The 18,649-nt window shown below is 32.5% G+C and overlaps 1 long non-coding RNA gene across 1 annotated transcript; it reads right to left on the reverse strand.

Moving 5' to 3' along the window:
• Nucleotides 1-17,253: 17,253 nt before the first annotated feature.
• LOC141713476 (uncharacterized) lies at nucleotides 17,254-18,402 on the reverse strand. The gene is made up of 2 exons (XR_012571965.1): nucleotides 18,216-18,402; nucleotides 17,254-18,114 (listed from the first exon to the last, which is right to left on the reverse strand). It is a non-coding gene; the product is annotated as an uncharacterized LOC141713476 (long non-coding RNA).
• Between the last annotated feature and the right edge of the window lie 247 nt (nucleotides 18,403-18,649).

Raw genomic sequence — 18,649 nt, forward strand, 5'->3', positions numbered from 1 at the left:
CGAGGAGTAGGAGATTGTGATCGGAAATTGGTAAAGTATAGCAAGCTAGTACCAGGCAAGTGTTCAGAACTTTCTCGAGATATTGTAGATTATTGATAGTTCTGGGTTATATTGCAAGTGCTTTGAAGCACTGAACCCTAAACCTTGATTCCAGTTATTGATCTTTGAACCGTAAACCTTATTCTTTCTGAACCATTGATTGTTGAATACCCAAATTTAACCCACAGATATGCAATACTACTTCGCAAATACATACAAACTAAATACCAACCACTGAATCAAATTGCTTACATATTCAAACTATTGCACCTTATGCTTTGAAAGACCAAATCCTTATAACCTTGGAACTTTGATTCTTTTGTTATCCATTTCTTTCACCATTTGATAGCCATATTTCATTTGTGAAAATTGGAACCATCTCACTATTAGGTATCCAATATTGTTTACGATTTTGTTTACTGCCATACATTATTTATTCTGTTATTATGTTAGAATTGGATTGTTTTATAAAATTATGGACCAAATTCGTGGTCAGACCAGATTGGTGGTCAAGTTAGGCCAATATGTGCCTTGGATCCAGTAATTAGAGCAGAGCTGTGTGCCTTGCTCGGGGTTAGTGTGTGACTGATCAGCAACCTAACCTTGATTTTTAAAATAAAAATATAATATCCAATTCTAAATCATTAATCACTGTTCACTTGATACCTTAACCCTTTCCACTTGATGATCATTATTCTCACTCTTGTCATTGTGACTTGCTGAGCTAGTTAGCTCATTTGTGCGATGTTGTTTATGTTCTTTTCCAGTTAAGAAGGAACCAGTTGGCAGCGAGGATCCCCAATCCAGTGCGAGAGCTAGGGGTCCAGGTTGATCGAGTTAAGCTAGCTGACATCTTTTGGAATAGTTTAATTTTATGAAGTTTGTAATAAAGTTTAATATTTAGTTGTAAGTTTGAATAGTTGGGATTTGGGCGTTTGTAATATAAGTGTGTGTGTGTGTGGCTTGTGTGCATACTTTAACCTATTGCGGTCCGTGGTAGTTGGTAAGTAGGGACATTGTATATTATTATTATCTTCATTATTGTTATAAGCAGGTTATAAATAAGGTGTGCGTGTGTGTGTGTGGACCCCAAACTTCTGACCCGGGTTTGGAGGGCGCCACAGATTGAATCTCTGAGTTTCAGTTCTAAGATACATGATTTTTTAAATAACCATGATGCAATACTAGAAATATTCATTATCCACGAAAAATAAAATTTGAAATAAGTTATATCCCATTCAGATAACCCTAAAACCCAGCCCACCTTCAAATTTAAGGAGGTAAAAAAAATCTTTCCAGGAAAACTAGTCTATTTTAGAAGAGTCAACTGAACCACCACATACAAATTTTACAAAGATGTAGTGCATATGCTTAAGCACAGACTAAGTTAGGAACATCTGAGCAGCCCAATAACTTTGAAATACCCCAAAACTTAACTCTTAGAAGAGTTAAGCACCAAGGTATTAAGAACTTAAAGGGGAGAATTCTTTGTCTAAACTCAGTGGGGGAGAACATAATTAATAACATTAATGCCAACATTTTCAAATAAATATTGATTTTCTCATCATTAGGGCATAGATCAGATGCAAAAGCAAACATACAAATTCCATCCTAGATGGTTGATATAAAAGTTCGATTGCCATGACAAAACAACAAAATATCATCTCTGAATAAGATATAAATAAGTTTAATAGTTCTCTTGCCAATGATACTTGAAATCAAGACTTTTAGTAATTTTATCTAAACAATCTGGGAAAGCCTCCATAGCAAGGACAAAAAGATAAGAGGACAAAAGATCATAGTTTTTATTTTTAGGCATACTCCTAATTATGATGTATCGCACATAACATAGTACATACCATCCTACCATTCTGCTCACATTATTTTTTTCTGTCAAAATTTTACTCAATTAAAGCCTATTTCGATGACAAATAATTAGGTACCCCAATTAATAAGATTGATGAAGTAGCAATTAATGAAAAAACACGCATCGTACGCAAATAATGAAAATGCATATACTATTTGGGTCATTTCAGAAATCTTTTTTTTTTGAAAAATTAATTCAGCAAACTTAATCTAGAAAATTTAGCTTAAATTAATCCCCATAGACATTGTTTGTGAAACTGATAATTAAACTGAATATAGTAAAATTTGATAATACCTCAAATTGCTAAAAACATCACGGAAAACAAATTATTACTCAAAAGACAGCTTGACAGCTGGCTCGGCAAATTAAAACTATCCAGACCAATCAAATTGAGCCCCTAAATAAAATCAGGACTCAGGAGTCCAGCAGAAAATGAGCAAGTATCAGTTCTTTCAAGGTAAATATATACCTAGCCAAAACTTCTTTCGTGTTGGAGCCAATTTGTGCAGCAAGCATCTTAATTCACCAAAATATTTTTAAATAAATACAATTCATAACATCAAGATTAACAGGGCACCACATAAAACTATCTTCATATAATCAGATGCCTTAAATGCGAGGTACAAACCTAGTTATTGGTCGATGCAACACAGAAATATGCGCTACATTCTTACCACAACTGGCCTTCTTTCTGAATTAAATAACAATATAGATGATCAAAGGTCATACTAGGTACTCAAATAAGAAATATCAGAAGAATTTAAAAAATCAGTTTTAGAAGGTACTGTCGATGTGCCTCTTTTGTTAGCTGCAGAAGGGTAAGGTACTCTCGAGGTGCCTCTTTTTCTAGCTCCAGCTATCATCGAATTCCCAACAGTAGCGCATAATTTATTACACATATAAACAAGTATCTTCTCTACACGCTTATAAAATAAATACACTGGGAAACATATATAAAAATCAAAGTTAATATTACTTTGAAAATTTGAGGGCCTAGCACCGCGAACACGATTTTCATTTGACCGAGCCATTGCTATTATCTACAAAATTCAAACAACAACTAAAAAATTTCATTCATAATGGCTACAAATAAAAAAAATAAAGACCATGCAAAATTTAGAAGAATCTCCAATCAATGATATGGAATATTAAAACCAAGAACTCTAACATATGGAAACAAAGTAAAATTATGACTAACTTCTGATGTCTAGTTGCTTAATTTCCTTACTAAAATAATCAAAAAAATTATATACAAGTAACTTCCTTTTCTAAGAGGACGAAGATTATAACTTAAATAGGTAAACAAATACCTCAGCAGAAAATTCAAGTTGTTTACGGCTATTTTTGCAGCATGCATCCTAATTCACCAAAATATTGTTTAAATACAAGGCAAAACATTAAGATCAACAGAACAAAACAGAAAACTATCTTCATATAATCAGATGGCGTAAATGCCAGTTACAAACCTAATCATTGCTCAACGAAACACTGGAATCTGCGCCACTTTCTTACCACAAATGGCCTTCTTTCTGAATTAAAATAACAATACAGATGATCATAAACCAACATAACTAATCCTATAAACAAGACAATCACAAACATATAACTAACAACTCAGAGTAGTACTGCATCAACGATGGTCACAGTCAAACGGTGACGATAGTCAGCGCATCCGGCTAAGTAGTATACCGACATTCTCACACCAAAAAAGTGAGAGAGAATGCATGTAGGAATGCAACATAATATGCGAGAAGGAGAAGAATACAAAATCATTACTTTTATTGATTTAAACTAAATCTTATCCGTGCCAAGGGCAGCTAGTTAACCTAGTGAAAATATTAGTGGCCCAATCATTTTGTAACTATTTTGGGAAAAGTTTTGGCTTATCTAGCATTACTCTTGTTGTATAAACCCCATTGGATATTTTCTTAGGAAAGAGAACAAATAAATTATATTAAGTTAAATTGAGAATACCTCAAGTTATTAAAAACTTCACCGAAAATAGATCATTATGTCAAAAAGCAGCTAGACCGTTGGTTCTGCAAATTAGAACCATGCAAACCCAGCCAAATTTAGTCTCTATTTAAAATCAAGAGTCCATAAGATATAGGTTGGTTCTGTTCTTACACCATATCCATATTTAACTGTGTTGTACTTCTTGTAAACAGAATTTAGTATCACTTTTTTCCATCAGCCTCAAACATTTCCTAAAAAGTACGAAACAAAAATAACTACTCAGTCTTAAACTCTAAATGAAAAGGAAGAGTAATAATATCGAACGTACTTATATAATTTCCTCAACCTTTTAGTAAGTTTGTCTTTCCCTCATCTTACTCCATTGAGTTGCCTTCCCAAGAGTACACTGAGCAGCACCTAGAGATCAATTATGTAAAATGAAAGAAATATGTTTTGTATTCTATAATAAGTAACTAGAACGCTCAACCGGACTACAACAAGATTTATTTATAAACTTATTAGGATATATATGTTATATCAATCCTGCAACAATATGTCGTAGGATATTAAGTACAAATCTTATTGTCAGGTTGAGCAGTTTTCAGGAATTTCTTCATAAACTTATGTTCAATTAAAATTTTGGAGTATTTCTTCTATTCTATAATAGCAAGTAAAATTAATGCTCAACCTGACTAGAGTAAGAACTAATTATAAATTCCTTAGGGAATCCCGTAATCTTATTGCGTACATTGATCCTTCTATGACGTGACTGACGCCGAACGGAAGCGAAAGAATAGCAAACGATAATCCTCACAAGCAAACGCTAATCCTCGCAAGAACTCACAAATGATAAATCATTAAATACCTTGAATCCACAAGGAAACCTCGAATCCACGAGGAAGAAATCTTGAATCCATAAAAAAAGAGTGAACTCTTAGATTTTTAATTCAATCAAAGATTCTCATCTGTTACATAATACCATTGGTTATATAGGGATTGTAAACCCCAAAATAAATAAAAAGAAAATTCTAATAAAAATAAAATATTATATATAAGTAGCATGATCATGCAGTTTCGAACATGCTCATGCACTAGAATCCAAGAATAAGCGCGCGACTATTGTTTTTTTTTTCTTATTTTAGCATGATCATGCAGCTTGTCAGCATGATCATGTCATTGTCCTCCATTGGCTATTGGAAACCTATATTATTCTGGCATGATCATGTAGCCTGTAAGCATGATCATGCTAGTGTCCTCCCTTCCTCCTTGCAGACTTTTTTCATGTCGAATTTTTCTTCAAAATCACAGGCCTCTTGTCCTACACCAGTCTCCTCCACTTCTAAGAAACTCGACCTCGCGTTCTCATCTAAAATGAAAACATCGTATATTTCTTGCTTATCTCTCCTTGGTAGTATCTCTACAGGAAAATTCCCTATTGGAATCTTATACTTGGTCTCCTCCTCCGAATTAACTTTTCGACATGAAATCATCACAAGAATCAACCCAAAGAAATCATAATCGACCATCGCAAACACAAATTTAGAATTAACATCTGAAACATCATGTGTTAGAGACACCACATAATCACATGGTCACTTTAAAATATTTTTATCTTCCAACGGATATAACACATAGTTTTCATCATTATATATAAAGCCAACTATTTTCTTTTTCCTATTGTGACTAAAATTCTGATCAAACCGATAAGATCTACCCAATACTAATTGACATGAACGCACATCAATATTATAAAAAATGGTAGCATCTTTGTACTACATACTATCAATATCAACCATATAATTTTCACTTGTGCCAATATCAATCAATAAATTATCCCAACCAACATTAAATGGTGTTGCATAAGTTTGAGAAGACAATTTAATTTTATAAAACACGCACATCATGTTCAAATTCTCATAATTTCATACCCTACCATAATTTCTAAAGTTTGGGGACTCACCTTACAAAATGATTGAGTTAAGCTCTAATGTTGTAAATTATCCGTCAAGTTATAATCATCGAAAAACACTTTCACGATGTTCGTCATCACCATTAGAGCATATGCACCCCTAAAGGCCATCAATTCATCAATTCAAACAATGAAGTTGATTACTATTCATGCTAGAATCACTTTTTTTCTTAATTTTTATACACCCACATAACTCCATCAATTCATCAATCCATCAATTACTATTCATCAAATAATTAATTATATTATATATTATAAATTTAATTTCATCTCTATTATTTAATGGTCCCACAAATAATATCCAATAATACATTGCTGGATAAGTGTAGATTTTTGATAACATAGTGGATAACTTTAAATTTTTGATAAGATTTTTGTTGAATCACGTTATGAAACGTGTCATGATCTAGATTTTTAAGATAGAAAATTGTCTATAAATATTATTATGATCTTCATATTATAGTCATCTCAAAATCAATACGATCTTTGCAGTAATGAATGCATTAGAAAGATTAGTGAGTCAGAGACAAAAATACAGTGAAGAAGAGGCAGAAATTATGAATACCATGGTAACCGAAGCGGCGATGATGAAGGTGTTCATCGATACCCCAGATGAACAACAAGGACGAGGCTCAAGACCTGGAAAATCTTCTAATCATCCTAGAGAAAAACTATCGAGAGGAAAAAATCTCATGGAAGATTATTTCGTTGATCGTCCAATATTCAATGAGGATGATTTTCGTCAATGGTGCCCAATGCGAGTCAAGAGCAATTTTTGAACGTGGTTCGGCATGAGGATTCTCCGGAGTGCCACACCAATTTTTTGCATAATCCTCGTGAATTCGCCCCCATAAATTATTCTTATTTGAATATCGACCGGTAATCGGATCAACAGATTGTCGAGCCCATGAAATACACAATTGTAATCTTCGGAAGGAAGCCAATTAGTACCCATTATATATTTAAAAATATAATAATATCAAAGAAATATGAGATTGAGAAGCTAGAAATGTGGGTGTTGTAAAATTTGTTGCAAATAATTAAGGCAGAAGGAGCAATATATATACACACAAATCGGACCGTTACTAAAATATGACCGTTATTCAAAAATATTAACGTTGCAAAGGAAGCACATGGCTACAAATTTTGTCAAAAAGTTAAAAGAAATGTGGGGCCCACGAACTAATTGTTAGTGTAGGTGCCCTAGAGGCAATACATTATTCTTTTAAATCTTTATGTCAGTTGATCATTCAATAAATGTATTTATTATGACCTTAATTACTGCGATATTTTGTTAGCATAATAAATGTCCTTAGAATCATGATACAAATTGTATAGTTTAAGTACATGACTTGAACTTGAGATTATATAATATATCATATTCTCAAAGGTCCCTAGTCGAGTATTATTATATAGGACAATAATAATACATAGATAGACTAGTATGTTGTTTGACAAGATAACCACATCTCATTGGTTATAAGTATGGGGATACTAAAGTCAATACATAGGTACATGTGAGAGTACATGGTACTGGACAGACCCACAGTGAGATTCTTCATGTTTAATAAAGTCATAAGAAAGACTCACAGTGATAATGGTGTAACGATCCTTTGACTTGAAATCATTATATTTCTATACGAGGATTAATATACTTTGACTACATTAAAAGTTACTTTTGATCGGGTGATGATAAAAGTGGACATCGGGTATATCATGAGTCGTATGAGAAATATGAATGATAGATAAAGGATTTAACCCTCCTATAATTAGGAGAGATATTATTGGCCTCTTGATTGAGTGAAATTATAAAAGCATGGCCATGCTCAAATAATGATTTATCTTGATAATCTACTCATGGATCAAGTAAACCCGGATTAAATGTTGAAGAGGATGACTAAATACATGCCTCGAGTTTAATCTATAATATGTATGGTTAAAGGGATTATATTATACGAAAAATATTAATCACGAAAGGTTTTATCTAATTACGATTTAATTATTGTTTAATTGGGTAACAATGATGTATTACTAGATACCGCTCATTGTTTATAATTTTATTAGAGAATAAAATTATTGCCAATTAAATAATAGCCTATAGGGTCGCACAAATAGAGCACCTAATGGAATAGTTAATTTAAATTATGGATTTAAATTAATTGATGATAATTTGAATTTTATTATAATTAAGTAAGACTTAATTAAGATAATATAAATTCGAATTAAAAGGAATATTTTTGCCCATAATAATTAAGTATGACTTAGTTATTAATTAAATAATAGAAATTTATTTTTATTATTTAATCCAATACCTACTAGGGTTGGGTTTTGCTGTTATGAGCCTTTTTAATCAGCCATTATAAATACATAATGATAGGTTAAAGAGGCTTGTACGTTTTTGAGAAAATCCTAGCAGCAACGAGAGGCAGAGGCAATTCATATCGTCAAGAAGGAGGCTAGTACATCCATTCCGTAGTCAAGTTCGTGAGACGTTCTTGAAGGTGCTCGTGTGGATACCATAGAGGTATTTCTCCGAGAGGTAGACACAAAGCGTGATAGTTAGGATCTCCGTTGAGTTCGTGAAAGTTAAGCTCTTGAAAGGTATGATTCATTATCTCCATAATATGCCCATAATTATACATGAATCCTGTTTTTGGGTTTCAAAATTTTTGTTTTATTTACGTTTATCCGCTGCGTTTTATGCCTTCGGAACCCAACACTAATGGCCATCAGAAAGGCCATTGAAAATTGCGGGCCAGCACGCTGAATCAATGGAGCGTCAAAAATGGATGGTATCGATTCTAGTGCGGTGCATGGACAACTACCATTAGTCCATTGAAAATCCTGTCGAATTGATGCACTAAACTAACGCGGTACATATGCTCTTATTCTCATCTTTGTAGGCATCACCACGCATTTCTTTGATGTGTTCTTAGTTGAATCATGTATGCAATTTTAATGCTTGTTATTTTGATAAAAGAAAATTAAGCAATGTTATTTACAAACATATATTTTCCCCTTCCATGTACACACATGTACCAATATATAAACAAATATACAAAAGATTATATTACATGTATATTCAGTTTTAATCAATTTAAATATACATAAATATACACACATGTTGAGATTATCATGTTAATTATTGTTACTATTGGGCATGTTTTTTAGATTATTTATTTATTTTTATTTAAATTTTGATTCAGTTTTGCACTTACCAGCGGACTAGTCGACGGTAAGTTGACCTACTAGGCTACCATTCGCAAGTCTACCTCTATGGTCATTTTCCTAAAAAAAACTAGTCAACTAGTCGAGCGCCGTGACGACAATGTTATAAAATCAAATAACATTTTAAAAAAATTCAATAATCATAGTACATACTATAAAATATCTAAAAGTTAAACGACCGTTCAAAATCTATCAAGACTTACAATTTTATTAAATTCAAAAGTTCATGGGTTTTTAAACAATATCATCTTTTAAGGGATTTTTAAAATCCAAATTGAATACTATTAGATCTATTAATTTCTTAAAATCAATACACCTTGGTTTAAAATAAATAATTTTTTTCTCGATTACCCGATTTAAAAGAATAAATCAAAATATAAATATAAATCAAATAAAACAGAAATTTTGAAATCCAATATTATCTGGATCAACTACGCCATTAGTTCTTATATTCTGCAAAAAAAGAAATAAATGCATGAAATTAATGTTGTACAATATTATAATTTTAAACATTTTTCAAGCAACAATACAAAGTTAAGATTTATAGTTAAATAGTATGCAAATAATGAGAATAGACCTTTCCATTTTAATTAAAATAGTACAAGATAAAAATCAAAAAAAATATTATATGTGTTTTAAGAAGCTATTTATACAGTAGGATAATAATAATTTAACTCACATGACATGCAACCAAGTTTCCTAAATTATACTAATGAACATTTGTTGATTATACTTTATTTTAAATCTTAGTCAATAGTCATTCCAAGCTGAACCATACTATAAGGCTATCTTTCAGTGTTAACCAAAGTGTAAAAAGAGCACTTAAGAATAGAAAATTGGTGTGTAATAGCCTTGATCCACTCAAGATAAATACAAGAATAGCAAGATGAGTTTTAAATTGTCTATGTGTTCACCTGTTTAGAACCAATATTGTACCAGAAAATAGGTTTCTTGTTTCTGATATGAACTTGGAGAACCAGATTAAGCAGCTCTATAACTCAAGGATGGTTTGATTAAGATAAATTCCAATAACCATTTTGTATGAATGAATGGACTCTATCCAAGCTCCTGGAGCTGATATAGCAATAATGGTTCTGTCAAAGCATTGAAGCAGAGACAAATCAAATACCCGGGGATCATGCCAAAAAAGAAAGTTTAGAGTTACAACCCACTTTGTACCGAATGAAACTCCTAACTTCAGTTCTAAAATAAAGGATTTTTCTAAATCACCACGATGCATTACTGGGAATGTTCATGGTCCAAATGAAATGGATTTAAGTCGAAGAACATGATTATGGGTCCTACCAATGCACAGTGAGTTATCACTAGGTAGAAAAATGTGCCACAAATTAAACTAGAAATAAGCCTTATCCAATTCACATAAGTCTCTTAAACCAAGGTCACCTTCATATTTTGGGAGGTAACAACAATCTCTCCATGAAACCTAGACCGTTCTGGACGAGTCAACTAAACCACCACATAAGAATTTTACGAAGATGGATTGCCAACGCTTAAGAACAGACTAAGGTAGGAACATTTGACCGCCCAATAACTTTAAATACCCCAAAACTTAATGTCAAGGAACCAATCACTCAAGTCTCTTTCTAAGATCATATATTAGTATTCTAAAATTCCCCCACACTCAAAACTCAAAGCCCATTTATGGGTCGAAGAGTGGATAACGGACGTCCATCTTTGGGACATTAATTTATCTTTCGTGTCCACGATAAATTATGAGAATATCCAGGGTAGAAGGGAGTCGAACTTAGTCCGCCAACTAGCCATACCATGTTAGAAAGGCTCTTTCCAAGATCATATATTAGTATTTTATAAAGAAGAGTTCAGCACCCAGCTCTACATAGAAATTGCAATTCAAATATTTTATGTTTTTTTGCAGATCTTCATGATGAGAGGGTTACGGTACCTCCATGACAATTTGGTTGAAATAAAAGGAAGGCCAATGTACTATGCATTTAATGGGGAGAGTTACTTGTCTAAACTCAGTGAAAGAAAACATAATTGATAATATATCAATGCCAACATTTATAAACAAACATCGACTTTTCTCAACATTAGGGCATAGACCAGATGCATTAGCAAACATACAAACTCCATCCCGGATGGCTGATATAGAAGTTTGACTTTCACGACAAAACAACAAAACATCATCTGTGAATAAGATATAAATGAGTTTAATAGTTTTCCCTTGCCACAACAAAAAGAATCAGACTAGTGATGTAATATCTCGTAATATTTAGAATTCGATTAATAATAGAATAATAGAAAAAAAAATATTAAAATTGGATAAAGATTAGGATTTAAAATTGAATTAGAGTAATGGGCTTAAAATTTGGATCAGATTTTAATATGAATAACTTGTAGATTAAGATATAGGGTTTTGTATCGTTATAAATACATCCTATTCATCTTCCTCGTTTTTATATAAAAAGTCGTAGGGCTCTTCCCAGCATAAATCAACAATCTTGTAAAATTCGTAGTAAATTCATCGTAAGTCGGAATTCAGTGATCCTGGACTTTTCCTAAAGGTATTTGCGTTCTCTACAGCTTTCGTGTTTTCCAAGAAAACGTCGTTTAGATGGTCAAAAAGAGTAAATTCAGATCTGGTCAGACTTTGAGGTAAGTACTTTTTGACTTACTTTTATTTTCGAAAAAGTTTTGATACTCTGATTTTCGAATTTCGTATAAGATATAAGAATTCTGTTTTGAACTGTATAAGAAATTAGATACGAGAATCTTTTGAAACTCAGTCTCTACGTTTTCGAACCTGTTCGTAATTTACGCTATAGTTCTGGAACTAGCCTTAGATACCTTTATTAGGCGCACAAGTGTGCAACTTTAGATACCTATTAAGGGCGCGTAATTATTAAACTTTAGATGCCGACCACTGGCAAAGTGTGGTATATGATAATAAGAATAAGAATTAGATGCCGGCTATTGGCAAAATGTGGTCGTAGATCAAGACTGTGGTGTTTATAAGAATTATCGTTTCGTTCTGTTTTACTCTGTTCTGATCTGTTATAAAAATATGCTCTCTTCTGTTTTAAATTCTGAATTTTAAAATATAAAACTTTGGGTTGGATTTATTTTACAAAATTATTATTTTTTTCAGGGAAATCATTTTATTAAAACACCCATTGTTTTCCGGTTAAATAGTTAGTCAATTTGTACTTGCTGGGCTTTGTAGCTCACCCTTTTCAATTTCAGGTTTCGTCTAAGAGTTCGAGTTGGATAGCATTGGAGTTCGAGGATCTTAGTATTGGAGTAGATTGACTATTGGATTTTCGCTTTTAGCTGCGCATTCGTTTAATCACTTTTGTAATAGAATTTTAGATTAATAATTGTATTTTAAATTAGTTTCGATTTAGAATTAATAGTCCGGAAGTGCGGGCAGGTACAGTTGGTATCAAGAGCAGGCTGTTCTTCGGAGTGTGTTAGTTATGGGACTAGTACATTCCCTAGGATTCGATCTTGTTGACCATAGTTTAAGTTTGTCCTATAGGAGATTAGCGAGAGTAGACATATAGGTTTGTTGTGAATTTGGGGACCAAATTTTTTAAGGAGGGTAGTATGTAATATCGCGTAATATTTAGAATTCGATTAATAATAGAATAATAGAAAAAAAATATTAAAATTGGATAAAGATTAGGATTTAAAATTGAATTAGAGTAATGGGCTTAAAATTTGGATCATATTTTAATATGGATAACTTGTAGGTTAAGATATAGGGTTTTGTATTGTTATAAATACATCCTATTCGTCTTCCTCGTTTTTTATATAAAAATTCGTAGGGCTTTTCTCAGCATAAATCAACAATCTTGTAAAATTCGTAGTAAATTCATCGTAAGTCAGAATTCAGTGATCCTGGACTTTTCCGAAAGGTCTTTTCGTTCTCTACAGCTTTTGTGTTTCGTGTTTTCCAAGAAAACATCGTTTAGATGGTCAAAAAGAGTAAATTCAGATCTGGTCAGACTTTGAGGTAAGTACTTTTTGACTTACTTTTATTTTCAGAAAAGTTTTGATACTCTGATTTTTGAATTTCGTATAAGATATAAGAATTCTGTTTCGAACTGTATAAGAAATAAGATACGAGAATCTTTTGAAACCCAGTCTCTACATTTTCGAACCTGTTCGTAATTTACGTTATAGTTCCGGAACTAGCCTTAGATACCTTTATTAGGCGCACAAGTGTGCAACTTTAGATACCTATTAAAGGCGCGTAATTATTGAACTTTAGATGCCGACCACTGGCAAAGTGTGGTATATGATAATAAGAATAAGAATTAAATGCCGGCTACTGGCAAAATGTGGTCGTTGATCAAGACTGTGGTGTTTATAAGAATTATCGTTTCGTTCTGTTTTACTCTGTTCTGATCTGTTATAAAAATCTGCTATCTTCTGTTTTAAATTTTGAATTTTAAAATATAAAACTTTGGGTTGGATTTATTTTAGAAAATATTTTATAAAATTATTATTGTTTTGAGGGAAATCGTTTTATTAAAACACCCATTGTTTTCCGGTTAAATAGTTAGTCAATTTGTACTTGCTGGGCTTTGTAGCTCACCCCTTTCAATTTCAGGTTTCGTCTAAGAGTTCGAGTTGGATAGCATTGGAGTTCGAGGATCTTAGTATTGGAGTAGATTGACTATTGGATTTCCGCTTTTAGCTGCGCATTCGTTTAATCACTTTTGTAATAGAATTTTAGATTAATAATTGTATTTTAAATTAGTTTCGATTTAGAATTAATAGTCCGGAAGTGCGGGCTGTTACAAGTGATCAGGTGATTAAATACTTGGAAAGGCCTCTTGATAATTACGTAGCTCAGTCCTAAATGAACAACAATGGGAGAATAATTTGAGAGGGCACATGCCTGAGACAAAAAAATATTTACAACCATGAACTGTTTACAAGACATCTATGTAAGTTTCTCAAAATAGGCATTTAACGACTGTCATTCCACCATGTATAAATATGACCGGTACTACGAAGATCTGTCAATCCATATTGAGTAAGATACTCCTTATTTTCCAGCATATGAGGCGGCGTTATTAGTTTCATTTGGACTAAACACACATTAAAATCAACTACTAAGCACCAAACCGTATCAGCTCCGACTTGATTACTAACTATAAAGAAGATCATTCCATAAGCTTCTCCATTCTAACTGAGTATTAATTCCATAAACTAAGGAAATAACAAATTTGCTTGCCACTTCAATTTTTCTTAACCGAGAAGGTAATAAGCTGCGGGAAATATGGATAGAGGAAAGACTCCAAATGATGCATCCCAAACAACCATAAACGTACGTTATGGTTGTGATCATAGTTTAATAACCTTCAGAATCTAGGAGAAATAGATTGGACACAAAAGCAGTTAATTCATGTTTGACATTTATGTCAAGAAGGTAAAAAATAGATGATATTAATGCTCAACAAATCTTAACAAAGTTATTCTTACTATCAAGACCTCAGATATTGTAGGAACTAGGAACAAAACTAATTTATCATAAAAGATAAAGACAGTCAATCTGATACCCTTCCCAAGAACTTCAAAGCTTTCTTACGTTTCTTCATTTGAGATTTTTACAATTGTCCATGTCAAAATGACTTGGAAATGCTTCATTCTTAGCATCATTTTCATTCACCATATCCAAATTAAGGAAATTAGTCAGCTGAGAGGCGAGTATCAACGAAAAGCAAGAGTCCTAGGACAAAAAACAGTAATTCTTTGTGACTTGTTTTGTTTTTATTGTGGGCTTTATCTATTTAAGTGTTTAAATAAGATATACCATAATTTAGAGTAAAGTTTTTATGGATTATGATGAGATCATAATAATGAGACCTAAAAGATGATAACTCTGAATTTAAATAGTTCCTGGTCGTAGGATTACTAACTGGTAATTAGTAATCCGCAAAAATCGGTACATACTATGCTTGCTTCATTATGAAGGATGTCTGTTCTCATAGACATTTAAGTGGTGACACTATAGCTAGTATGTACGTGCTTATTATAGAATGAGTTCACTAAACATGACTCGCACAACTGAACAACTGATGGAGTTCACTCACGTGTCAGAAGTTGTTCACATAGTTGTACAAGTGTCCTTAGACTTGAGGTCATCATAGTCATCCTGTGTACAAGGAACTATACTTTGGTTTAGTTCTTAGTCTCCATGGACAATAATAAGGACTCTTCTGGGTGTAGGAATTTGTACACGAAGATAGTGAATGATCAATAAAGGATCTGCTCCTTCTAGTGAAAGAAGAGAATGTCCTATGTTATTCCACTTATGATGGTTCAGGAATCTTTGGCCAGAGTAAATGAAATTAGAAAGAAGTTTCTAATTTGCATTAAACAGACTTAGGCATACCAAAAAGGAAAACATATGATTAAACTAGATAGGCTTGACACGAGATCCTTGCCTTGTATTTAATCAGGACATTATAAGGCAGAAGGAATTTATTGTACGCTAACTATTCACTGAATAAGTTCTTGGTATTCTAAGCAGTGAATTTATATTATCCGGATAGTCGCGATATATTGAGAAGTATCCCTCAAGGTGTAGAATAAATATGATTAATTTATTAATTATATTTAATGAGTTAAAGAATTCATATAAATAATAATAAAATAGTTTTATTATTATTTATTTCTACTACCGGCTTTAATATTGAACTTACAGGGCCACACCATTTAAAAAAATGATTTATTGGTGGAGAAGTGAAATTAATAATAGTTGGTCATTATTTATTTATGAAATAAATAATTGATTAGCAGTTTTTATGATTAATTAAATATGATTTAATTTATTATAAAAATAATTAAAATGCTTTCTTGATATTATTAATTAAGAATCTAATTTGTGAAATTAAATTATGGAGAGAATAATTTTCTAAAGAGTTTAGAAAAAGAATTAATGATTAAAAGAGATTTTAATTATTAATTAATGAGATTAATCAAGATATGGGTTAAATAATTTTATGGAAAAATTTCAGCTGAAATTTTTTCTATAAATACACTATTATAAACATTATTTGCCCAACCCTAATTTTTAAGAAGAAAAGAAAAACGTGGCAACCCTAATTCTCTCTCGGCCTCCTCCTCGCTCAATTGCTTCGATCTCTTTGTGGATACCGGTAGAGTGTTTCACACTTGAGAAGCAGATGCTAGAGGTAGGATTGAAAACGAGTCGAATAGGAACGAACAGTAGTAAGGTCAGATTCGGCTCGAATTTATAAATATTCGTTCAGATTCGGTTCGAATTCGAATTAAAATTTCTACTCTTTGCTCATATTCGACTCGAATTCGAACACAAATACTCGTAAATGATTCGTTTCGACTTAATTATGTACCGAATTACTCGTTTTTATATATTCGGATTTGAATTCGTCTAAATTAATACTAAAAAATTAAGAATACTCGAATAAATAAGTACAAAACTAAAACGTGATCATTTTATAGAATATAATTTTAATATATATGTATGGCATGTAATATATATTATGAATATAATTAACGAAATTGAATCGAATATATTTAATACATATATATTTAAGTACTCTGAAATTATTCGAAATACTCTATATAAATATGACCGAATATCAGAATGGTGAGATTCGACTCGATATTCGTTTGAATTTTAAAGTGAGATTCGAATTCGCTCGTTTTGTATACGAATATGAATTATATTCGTTATTAACGAGTCAAATCCGGATTCGAACCCGGATTACTCAGATTCGTTTTCAGCCCTAGCTAGAGGTTTTCATTCAACATCCTTGGATCGCTTTTAAAGATTAGTAATTCATCCCTCAATTTATTCACGAATTGTATGTGATTTATATGGGGTTTTATGTGATTTAAGTGTTATCCACGCTTCCGTATATGCGATAAAACCCAACGGGTGATTCTTGTTTAAGCAAAACTCTACTGACAAGGGGACAAGCCCCAATAGAAGGCCCAACGACTTACACTCATTGCAATCTAAAGGGTTTTGAATGATAAGAAATTGCAACCTCCACAGACTTTGTTGTCAATAATTTACCAGTATCATGGTCAATCACAGCAACATTAATCTTATCAGGAAGAGGCTCACCTCTCTTGTAAGAGACACGCATTTTAGCGAAAGGGAGAGGGTTCGGCTATGAAGTGAGTTTGTCAGCAAAAAGAGGAGGCCCAATTGAACTAGCTACATAGCTTAACACTTCACGAGTCCAGTAATAATCCGGAAGAATAAAGTACAAAAAGTTTTCTACCAAATTCATCTTTGTTTCGAAGAAAAACTTAATATTATATTGACAAAGATCCTTTTGAGCAATATTACACAGATCTTTCTTGCCCACTCGGCGTGGACACATTCAACAACTTTAGAGAACCGTAAAATCCCCTTAGTGAAAATGCTAACTATACGGAACTTAAATTAATCAATGCCCTTTTTCAATATAGCAAATATTGAAGGTGAAGGTTTGAGATTGAGACGTGTTGCACACTCATGTGGTTCTCACATAGTAATTCTTTGAGATATTTACTACCAAAGATGATGAAACTTGAATTTCTCGGTTTAATGACGGGGAAGATCCTACTAGTTGTTTATATTGTGCGGAACAGTTCTTTGAAATTCATGTCACTCCAAAGGAAGAACTGTTTCGTTAGCATGTTTTCATCTCGAAGGTTGAGCACAATTGTGGTATCAACTGTCAAGTAGGAGAAACCTATTATTTCATGGGAGGAATTTAAAGATGGCCTCAATTCTCGTTGAGGACTGAATCTATTTTTTGTGAGCTCGCTAAACTGCAACAAACTAGAACTGCAAGATTATCAGAAGGTCATCAAGTTCGTTATTTTATTAGTGGGTTTTGCTACTCCAGTCCTGTTGATGTACACGCTAACAAACCTGTAAAATTACCATTAACAATTGGCCTGGAGCGTCTTCATGAAACTCGAAATATTACCTTAAGGCGAACCAATTAACCAACATCGAAACCTGATCATAAATCTAGTAAGATGGCCAATACCAATGTGTACAATGTCAGCCGATGAACTACAAGATCGGAGAAGGCAATGATACTGTAATATCCTAAATCTTTATATGGACAAGTCAATAATTAATTTATATGAAATTGCTAGCTTTTTTGAACTGACCTTTTGTGGGTTGTTGTCCGGTATGCATTCGGTTGGGGACTTGGAGACTTGGATATCATAATTATGTTACAAATGCGATGAGAAGTTCAACCTTGGCCATCTTTGCAAAAAAGAATTCCTAACTGAAACATATTTGAAATAGTGACTTAATCATGGATGAAGATATGAACAATATCAAGTGCCTGAATGTTACACATGTGGGTCTTAATAGGTCAATAATTAGTTGAAAAAAGTAACATAAGTCATAAGTGTGTTCCAGAAATCGTTAGGCGTGCCAAGGTGGCAAGGGTACCTTCGAGAGATTAATCGGTAAGTCGGAGATTAATCGGACCGATTAATCGGACCGATTAATCGGAAATTCATCGGAAGGATATAAATATTATTTTTAATTTTTATAATTATATAATGATCAACATGTCAAATATTTGTTTGAA

The sequence above is a fragment of the Apium graveolens genome, chromosome 3 (assembly GCF_009905375.1).
Source record: "Apium graveolens cultivar Ventura chromosome 3, ASM990537v1, whole genome shotgun sequence".
NCBI classification, from domain to species: domain Eukaryota; kingdom Viridiplantae; phylum Streptophyta; class Magnoliopsida; order Apiales; family Apiaceae; genus Apium; species Apium graveolens.